This window comes from Olea europaea, chromosome 21 (genome assembly GCF_002742605.1).
Source record: "Olea europaea var. sylvestris chromosome 21, O_europaea_v1, whole genome shotgun sequence".
Lineage (NCBI taxonomy): Eukaryota > Viridiplantae > Streptophyta > Magnoliopsida > Lamiales > Oleaceae > Olea > Olea europaea.
In genome coordinates this window covers 7256064-7266543 of record NC_036257.1, presented here as the reverse complement: position 1 = coordinate 7266543, position 10480 = coordinate 7256064, and positions in this window count along the sequence as shown.

Sequence of the window (10480 nt, the reverse complement as noted above, 5' to 3'; positions counted from 1 at the left end):
ATTATAGCTATTGACTATGTGAAGTCAAGTGATAACATTGCTGACCCATTAACTAAAGGATTGGCTAGAGAGCTAATTCAACAAACATCGAGGGGGATGGGGCTAAAGCCTATTATGTATTAGATCACCTATAATGGAAACCCAACCTTGCAATTGGAGATCCCATGGTCAAGGTTCAATGGGACAACAAAGTTATTGGAGTGGTCTGTGGGGGTACTACATTGGATTTATTCCAAACCCCTCCCTATGATGCGTAGTACCAACTGTATTGATTAGAGGATGAGCTAATGCTCTTAATGCTTACTATAGTTGATATTCAGTGGGGTGTTTAAATACAGTGCACCCTTGATAGTAGCACCTATTTGAGTGTGGAAGTGGGGCCGCTTCCTATGAGAATTGAGGCGAATTCTCTAGAGCACTCAAAGAAACTGGGAAAGTTCACGGCCGAAATGAACACAACCGCGAGAACTCAATGACTGTTCTAGAAATCATGTGTGTGTTCTATTGTCTCAGTTTGCAACTATAATTGTAGAGTTCAAGACATAGTTCACTCTACAGTTAGTAAGCTCGATAGAATATACAAAGCCAAGGTTCAAGTCGATAGACACCTAAGCCTGCATGATTTCTACCGTACTCCAGAGTAATATTTTCATTTATCTTATTTCTTTCATGTGGGGGATTGTTATATATTTATGGTATAAATATAAAATGTGAAAGAAATAATCAAATTAGATAAAGTGCCAAAGTGGTGGGAAATGTGACATTTGTGTGGGACGTCAGGGGTTCGAATCACTCCCCACGCAAATATTAAAATGTCTTGATTTGGGCCTTGGGGCCTTGGGCTCTTGGGCTTCCTTGACTAAAATAAATATTTTTTTTTTTTGGTTATTTAATTGGTAAAACTAGCCAGTATTTTATGACTGTTTGTTTTTGTAACAACCCACTAACTGCCATTAAAACACTCACTACTCAGTCATTAAAATTCTGCATTAACATGGTGAAGACTGTTACTACCATCTTGCCTATATAAACACATATCTTGCGTTGGGAAAAGACACACAAATAGAAAATAGAATCAATCACTCTTTTCATATTGTGAATTTCTTATATTCGGGTTTTTATACCTATTCTGGAGTACAATTGAGAGTTCTAGAAAAACCATTTGTGATTGCTGCATAAGTGGTTTACGATCGTTGTATCCTGGGAGTGATTGTCCACGGAGGTCACAGCAATTATTGACGGGCAATTTCACTTTAGGACATCGTGCTGTCACGAGACTCGATCGATAAGTTTTATATTTCTGCATTATATTGTTCTGATCACCGCTGCAACTAATTATTTTTCCAACAGAGACAGTTTCATTCTTTCACTCAATATGGCTTCACTCACAGAAACGCACCCCTCTCCAGGATAACAAGCCCTCTCATTAGGGGTCGGCACAAACCTTTCTTCTGTATCAGGAATCCTATACTTCTCTCTGAAGGTATCTAATTCACTCTCCTTCACGCAGGATGGCCATAATGAAGCCCCCCACCTAACACAAACCCTCTGGCATCATCCACTCACTGCAAGGATTTCCCATCGCCTCCATAATCCTTTCTGTTGGAATAGGTGGGGATAATCCAGCCTCAGCATATATGTCGGCCATATCTTTCTCCTTAGAACCACCCATCGAAGTTTTTTTCTTATAGGAAGAGGTCGTTGAAGAAATTCAGTTTCAATTAAGAATGTGGATTTTCACTTACACAGATATGGTTGTACTGGAAGCCTACAGTGCGAACCTACTCGTCGGAATCTGTTAACAATGGTTGAGGATCACAAAAATTTTCTAGGAATCAGAAATGCAATACACAGGCGAAAGTTTGCAGAAAATGAAAAAGGAGACAAATGCTTAACCCCCCATTTTTATAGACCGGAAGATGGTGGATCCACCATTCAAATAATTTCCAAGTAAATCTCAACCGTACAACTGCATTGTTATCTACAACGTCAAAATGAAAAGGTGGGCATCAGAGTATTGAAACAACGACCTTGATGAAGCCGTGGGTCTTATGCGCCACAGCTTGTCTTAATCTCTCCAGCTGTCCCAGCATCATGGCACATTTAATCCTCCCAAAACACAAAAAGGGATTACCGTCAAAGCCGCAATCTTGGCATATCTTGGGAACTGGCATCACTGTCAAATCATAAATGACACACGTTCAATTGGTTAGCCTCTCCACATGGCATCGCCACTTCTCTCTCGAAACCTCCTCACGACTTCCACTACGTATAACAGGCTCGCCTCTCCATATGACATCGCATCTATTACTCGAAGCCTTATCACGACTTCCACTACATAAAATAGGCTCGCCACGCCATGCCACATGGCATTGCCTCTTCTTCTCGAAGCCTCATCATAGCTTCCACTATGTAAAACAGGCTTCCATCTCCACAAGGCATCGCCTCTTTGTGCCACTACGTATAACAGACTCGTTTCTCCACATGGCATCACATCTTCTCTCTCGAAGCCTCATCATGGCTTCTACTACATATAATTGACTTGCCTTTCCACATGGCATCACCTCTTCTCCTTGAAGCCTTATTACGGCTTCCACTAAGGCTTGCCCCCCCCCCAACAGCATCGCCTCTTCTGTCGAAGCCTTATTACAACTTCCAGTAAGACAGGCTCACATTCCTAAAGACATCGTATCTTCTTCTCAAAGCCTAATCACGGCTTCCGCTATATATAACAGGCTTGCCTCTCCACATGGCATCACACCTTCTCCTTGAAGCCTTATTAAGGGTTCTACTAAGGGCCCCCCCCCCACAAGCATTGCCTCTTCCGTCGAAGCCTTATGACGGCATCCAATAAGGTTCGCCTAGCCTCCCACAGGCATCGCTTCTTTCATCGAAGCCTTATTACGGCTTCCACTAAGATAGGCTCGCCTCCCCCAAAAGCATCATCTTTTCTTCTCGAAGCCTTATCACGACTTCCACTACATATAACTGGCTTGCCTCTCCATATGGTATTGCAACTTCTCCTTGAAACCTTATTACAACTTCCACTAAAGCTCGCCCTCACAGGCATCGCCTCTTCCGTCGAAGCCTTATTACGTCTTCCACTAAGATAAGCTCGCCTCTCCAAAGGCGTCGCCTCTCCTCTTTGAAACCTTAATATGGCTTCCACTAAGTACGACATGCTCGTCCCTCATAGGCATTACCTCTTCCATTGAAGCCTTATTACGACTTCCATAAGATAAGCTCGCCTCCCCAAAGCATCGCCTCTCCTCTTTGAACCTTATTACAGCTTCCACTACGTGAGCGAAATCAGCCCATAAAGGCATCTTGAATAATGCATTTCAAAATACGTCACTGATTGTGAGCCCAAGACAACAAAAAGAGCAGTTTAACTCCAAATTACACATCAACAAACCACAATCATAACGCAGAATTCGCACAAGAAAAGCAAAATCTATTTCATATATTTACAATTAAGGGCAATGCACCGTTTACATTACAAAAAGCAGTTGAAAGTAGCTTAACAACACTATACAATACAACTTTGTCGGGCACACAAGTCGCGGGACCTTTTCCCTTTTGAGAGATGTTTGCTATGTACAGCAACCTTTACAACTGAGGTCTCCTGGACAATGTTGAAACTCAAATCTGCAACCACAATATACTCTGTCTTGTACGCTATGACAGAGAAATAGCCTAGCTGCTCAGAGGAGGTAAGGCCGATATCGACCCCTGAGGATCTACATAATGCCACTAAGGGCAACTCGAGTTAGGGTCGCACCCTATTGCAAAATAATTTATTCGAACCAGTAGGCAACCCGATGTACTTCGTGCTACTCTTGGGGCCTTAAAAGAAAATTGTCTTGAAACTACATTTTCATCTTCACGGGTTTGAGGGTCCCACACATTATACCTAGGAATTATCTAATTTATATGCTCCAATAGCATACATAAAAAATAAGACACCTTTTTTTGGGAGGCCAAATAGCAGCATAACAATCTGTGGTAATGAATGCCAAAAACATTCAAACTGCCCAAGTAGTCTCACGTGACATATCACTTTGGCCGAAATTCGAACCACCTCTCCCCAAGGCATCACCTCTTCCCTTCGAAGCCTCGTTATGGCTTTCAATAAGTATAACAGGCTTTCATCTCCCTAAGGTATCGCCTCTTTCCTTTGAAGCCTCATTACAACTTCCACCAAGAATGACAGGCTCACCTCATCCTAAGGCATCGCCTCTTACTTGAAAGCCTCGTTACGGCTTCCGCATGCATACTGGGTAACTTTTTCATCCTTCTCTCTCCCACTTTTCAGGCCCATGCATTATATAAATATCCATACATGGACTTCGGGGACTATATGTTATACTGCGTTTCTTTTTCATCTTTCTTTTTCCCACCTTTCAAGTCCACGCATTATATAAATATCCATACATGGACTTCGGGAACTGTTGTTATACCTTCTCCAACAGAGGCCCTATCTGTGTCCCACTTAGCAATTATGCTAACGTGGATGAAACCCATGTGTCTGGACTCTTGGCCGAATCATCGGACGAGCCCACAAGATATACCGAACCCATGTATTAATTGAACCCATAACACCAAACCCCTCAAGGAAGGGAGGCGAGGCCCTTTGGTCGAAGACTCTCCGAATCAAATCTACTGATATGATTGATGTGACAATCCCCTACCACCACCGCCATAGCCAACCTATTTGGTCAAGTCTAGTTACGCAAGCTTTAACTAATGGAAGAAAGTGGACATTAACATTAATACACTTTGATTGATTGATGCCCATGATGGAAAGTTGAGCCTAAGAGGATAAGGTCACGTGTCTTCTCATCCGATGGTCTACACTCACTATCTCACACTATAAAAACTCACACTTAGTGTCATTCAAAAATAATGCAAGTTTAGACTTTGATACTATAACTTTGCTTTCTACAATTCTTTATTTGACTCCCAATATCGACCCTCTTTATTCTATATTGGAGGTTCACGTTAAAAGCCCTTCCACACTCAATATATTTCTTCCCAAAATTGATTTGACCATCGGAGTACACGTGACCGGCTCCACCCCCGCTGGAGAAGGCCACGTGTGTCTAGTGATTTCTCTTAGTGTGCAGGAATACAGTTTATCTAAACGTGAGAGGTTTTGGAATCTATTGGTCATGTTGAAGGTACATTTTTCGAGGTCAACATCTACTAAACTCTTAGTTTGAAACACCTATATTTTAACAAAATTCATTAAAATATTAATGAGAACACATGAGTAGAATGATTTTTAAAATTAATTAAATCTCAATTTAGGACATCGCTGTAAATTGATTTTACTGAGAACATTTTTTTCCTTTTTTGGTTGTGTTTCTTATTTTATTAATCTTTTAAGACTACTAAAGCTCTTGTTTGAAAATTCGAAAACTAAAAACTTCACTATCCGAAACTTGCTTTATTCAAAAAAAATTAGAGAAAAATGTCTTTTAACTAGATTTGTACTATCTAAATTAAACCTGAAATCCGGAAAGACCAAAACCAACTGGTCTCAAACATATTTAACATTTATAATGACATTTTAAAAACAATCAAATTAATTGAAGCATATCTCAAGTGCCTCTAGTTTACCAATATGCTTTCTTATTTATTTCATGACTATTCTATATCAAGCAATCTTATTTTATTTTTTGATCATTATCAGTTTCCTAACAAAAGAAAACGTTTCCTAAAGAAATATTAATTAATTATAGTACTATAATAAGAATAGTGTTGTAACACCCTAATATAGTTACCCTAGGCTTGAAAGTATTATCATTTAATCTTTTAAAATTATAAATGTGAAAACTAATTATATATTTATTTTAACATAATAAAGATTAATGACTTTCATTTATAAAAATAATTTGTAGAATTTATACTTAATAAAAATATAAGACTTTTAAATAAAACGTTAACTTTATTTTCAAGATGAATTCAACATGTAAATGTGCTAGTACTAAATCCATGGAACCACAAGTAATCTCTCAAATCATATTACCTTCACCATCTAACAATTGGGAAGAATAACATGAAATGAGCTAATCTTATGCACAGTATGCTTTTTAATGATATGTGTTGACCTCAAAAAATATGTCAACATAATTCTGCCCGCATCCCTCTCCACGTGGTCATTACGTGCACATTGAACACTCGGTCAGAAGGCAAAGGTCGTCGGCTAAGAAAAGGGTCCAACGACCTTTTGCACTCCGATGGTCACGTCAACGGCCGTACGAGAGAAATATGAGTATAAGAGACGAAAGAGTGAGTTTGGCTAGGGTTTGAATAACATACCTCCTTTGTGAAGTGAATCACACACACACATATATATATATATGCACATACGAATATGGGCCAAGTGTAGTTAATGGAAGAAGTGGGTTAATAGGCTGATTCCAACCCCACGTTAGCATGTATGGGACTGTCTCGTCTTGTGTATGCCGCATAATATATATAGGTGTAATAATAGTCTCCCAAGTCTAAGTCGTACATTCATGTGCAAGGTCGAACTTTGAAATACAAGCTGTCAAGTAGGTGAGGTCTTATAAGTTGCCTAAAAAATATAAGCAACTCCAATAAATCAAGACTTATGAAGTGCTTCAAAAATATGCATTGTAACTAAATAGGTGAGGATTTACAAATAGCCTCTAGAATATAAACCGCTTCAATAAATTAAGACTTACAAACTACCTCAGAAAATATGTGTACGAGCCTGAATAAGCGAGGACTTATGAATTACCTCGAAAGATAGATATTGAATATAATTAGTCAAAATTTCGACAACATCTCCTCTATAATATAGACTAAATCAACCTACAATACAACATAATTCTCCCACCGTTAATATATGAAATAAATTGGAATCCGCTTGCTCCTCAAATTACTCATGACGATAAAGTAAATAATAACATATCAAATTTCTCTACGATATAATATGCAGAGAGCCTATTATGTATAATAGTAGGCTATAAACTTTCACAACTTAGTGTAACAATATTGCTATAGTGAAGCAAGTAATATGCTAATGATAATAAAATGATAATGTGGATAATGTGGCATACGTATTGGATGTGGTGAGAAGTTATGACATACTAGCAATGATGTGACACGTGTACTGGGTGACAATAATGACTCTTAAATAAAACGTTAACTTAATTTTCAAAATGAATTCAACATTTATATGTACTAATACTAAATTCATGGCACCACAAGTAATCTCTCAAATCACATTGCCTTCATCATCTATCAATTGGAAAGAATAACATGAAATGAGCTAACCTTATGCCCAGTATACTTTCTAATAATATGTGTTAACCTCAAAAAATATGCCAACGGAATCTTGGCTACGTCCCTCTCTACGTGGTCATCACCTACACATTGAACACTCGGTCAAAAGGCAAAGGCCGTCAGCTGAGAAAAAGGTCCAACGATCGTTTGTACTCCGACGGTCACATCAACGATCGACGAGAGCAATATAAATGCAAGAGACAAGAGAGAGAGTTTGGCTAGGGTTTGAATAACATACCTCCTTTGTGAAGTGCATCACACACATACACACACACATACATATGCACATACAAATAGGGCCAAGTGTAATTAACGGGCCGAGTGGGTTAATGAGCCAAGTCCAAACCTAAGATGTGATTGCTTAATTAAATAGGCTCAATCAATTGAATATTGATGCCACATTAGCATGTGTATATATATAGTCTCCCAAGTTTAAGTCACAAGGTTGGACTTTGAAATACAAGCTGTTAAGTAGGTGGGATCTTAAGAATTGCCTCAAAAATATGAGAAACTCCAATAAATGAAGACTTATGAATTGCTTCAAAAATATGTATCGGAACTAAATAGGCAAGGACTTACGAATAGCCTCTAGAATATAAACCGCTTCAATAAATTAAGACTTACAAACTACCTCAGAAACTATGTGTTCAAGCCTGAATCAACACGGACTAATGAATTACCTCAAAAGATATATATTGCATATAATTAGTCAAAATTTCGACATCTCCTCTGTAATATAGACTAAACCAACCTATAATACAACATAATTCTCCCACTGTTAATATATGAAATAAATTAGAATCCATTTGTCCCTCAAGTTACTCATGATGATAAAGTAAATAATGACATATCAAATTTCTCTATGAAATAATATGCAGAGAGCCTATTATGTATCATAGCAGGTCGTAAACTTGCACGACTTAGTGTAACAATATTGCTATAGTGAAGCAAGTAATATGCTGATCATAATAAAATGATAACATGGATAATGTGGCATACGTATTGGATGTGGTAAAAAGTTATGATATACTAGCAATGATGGACATACTAAAAATGACATGACATGCGTACATATTAAAGATGGCTACTTCTAGAAACTTGTTTGAAATAAGTTACCAATTTAGAATGGTTAGGCAGAATTGTAGAAATAGGAGCACCCCATATGGAATAAACAAAAATATCAACCCCAACAAAGCTCATGAGCCTAAGAGTTGGCCCAAAAAAGAAAGTGGCAGCCCAATTAAAAAGATATGTGCCAGCAAATAGGAGTATGTAATGTTCCCAAATGATTTTGAGATGTTATGAGCCCCAACAAAAATTAATCACTGTGAGCATTTTTGCACAAAATTTTGTTCCAACTTCAAATAACAAGCCATTTGCTATTTGCTGTATCGAAAAATAATTCACACCAATCTAGGAAAAGTACCAATTGTCAGACAAAATAGCTTCCAAAAGTTGAATAGACAATGCATGATCCAAACACGCCACCATTGCCTATCTCCATCAAAATTAATACGTACCAAATAGGAGAAAGCACAGTATATTTTGCAGTGTACTGCGAGATAGCTGAATTGCTGGAGGACTGCCTCCCAACGGCAATCACCAAATTCCATGATACGCAGCAGTTACTTCAAGGGAAATTATCAAAAAATGACACTTTTTTGAAAATTGCTATAAAACTTTTGATGTGCACTAAATTTTATCAAAAATGTCACTTTTTTGGTGGAAAATGTCCAAATTACCCTTAATCTCCCCTTTTAAGGAGCATTAAATGCTCATTAATGGTAGCCTCCAATCCAATCAATTGTAATGATTTCATTATTTAATATGTATACTATAATGATTTGGTAAATGTATATTATATTGTATAATATGAATTGACTAAAAAAAAGAGAAAAGATGTAAAAAAATTTTAAAAGAAGCAAAAATAAGATAAAAGAAGCAAAACAATCTTAGTTCACATCAAATACATCCCTTCTTGAAAAAACCCTCCATTTTCTTTCATCTTCTTTATTCCTTCATCAACAATATATTGCTATTCAATTCATCATCCATTTGGAGAGGTTAGTTATTACAAATTATTTATATTTTTATGTAATAGCTTATTATTTTTCACATATTAAAAGCAACATGATCATCAAAGTGAAGAAAGCATTAAAACCACTATTAATGATGATGGTATTGTTTTTTCTTTTTCAAATCATTTTAAAGGGAAAATATACCAAAAATATTTAGGGAAATGTCAACTATTCCATATTTAATGAAGCATTCATTTGTTTATGGAGATCTGTAGAGCAATGGAATAATTTTTGTAGTTGAGAATTGATTATAACCATTAATATTTCGGAGAAAGTAACAAACAAACAGGCGTTAAACTTGTCGACGGTCTCGACAGTTTATCTGTCGATCTCGACGGTTATACATGTCGATCTTGACATTTATAAACTGTCGAGATCGACAGATAAACTGTCGGGATAGAGTTTTAAACTGTAAAAATCGACAGTTGAAAACTGTTGACACCGTGCATTTCACATTCTCCTATTGCATCGGTTTAAATATTCGAAAGTGCCCCTTCAATGCTATTACATATCGACATATTAACTGTTCATAATTCTTATCGTTGTAATCCCTTTATGTTACCTATTAGAGATTCATCGTGTCGCACAGGGGAAGGTTTATTCACGCGGATGACGAATGGAAGTGGACAGGGGACAAAATCACATCCATTTTAGTGCCGAGAAATATTACCCTAGCCGGACTTCTGTTACGGTTGAATGAGAAACTTGGCATTATCGATCCGCACACCGAAATGGAATTGAAGTTTAAAGTCCCGAACATGAATATACCGCCAGCTGAAATACGTGAAGATGAAGACCTCATGTGGTACATATCTGTTCATACGAAAACTGCTCTGTGCGTTAATATTGTGGAGACAAATATGCGAACTGTTGACATGGGGAGGGATACGAATTTGCGTGACCATTTGTTTGCTGCAACGGATGTTTACCAGAACTTAGAACACGATGACATGAATCATGAGCCTAGTTCCCCAGTGAATAATGCAGTCGAAACGGGGAATTTTGATGATGGGGCTGCACCTGTAGACGATATGTTGGACGACCCATTCAATGGTACAGATGCTACTAGTATTGCAGACGTTGAC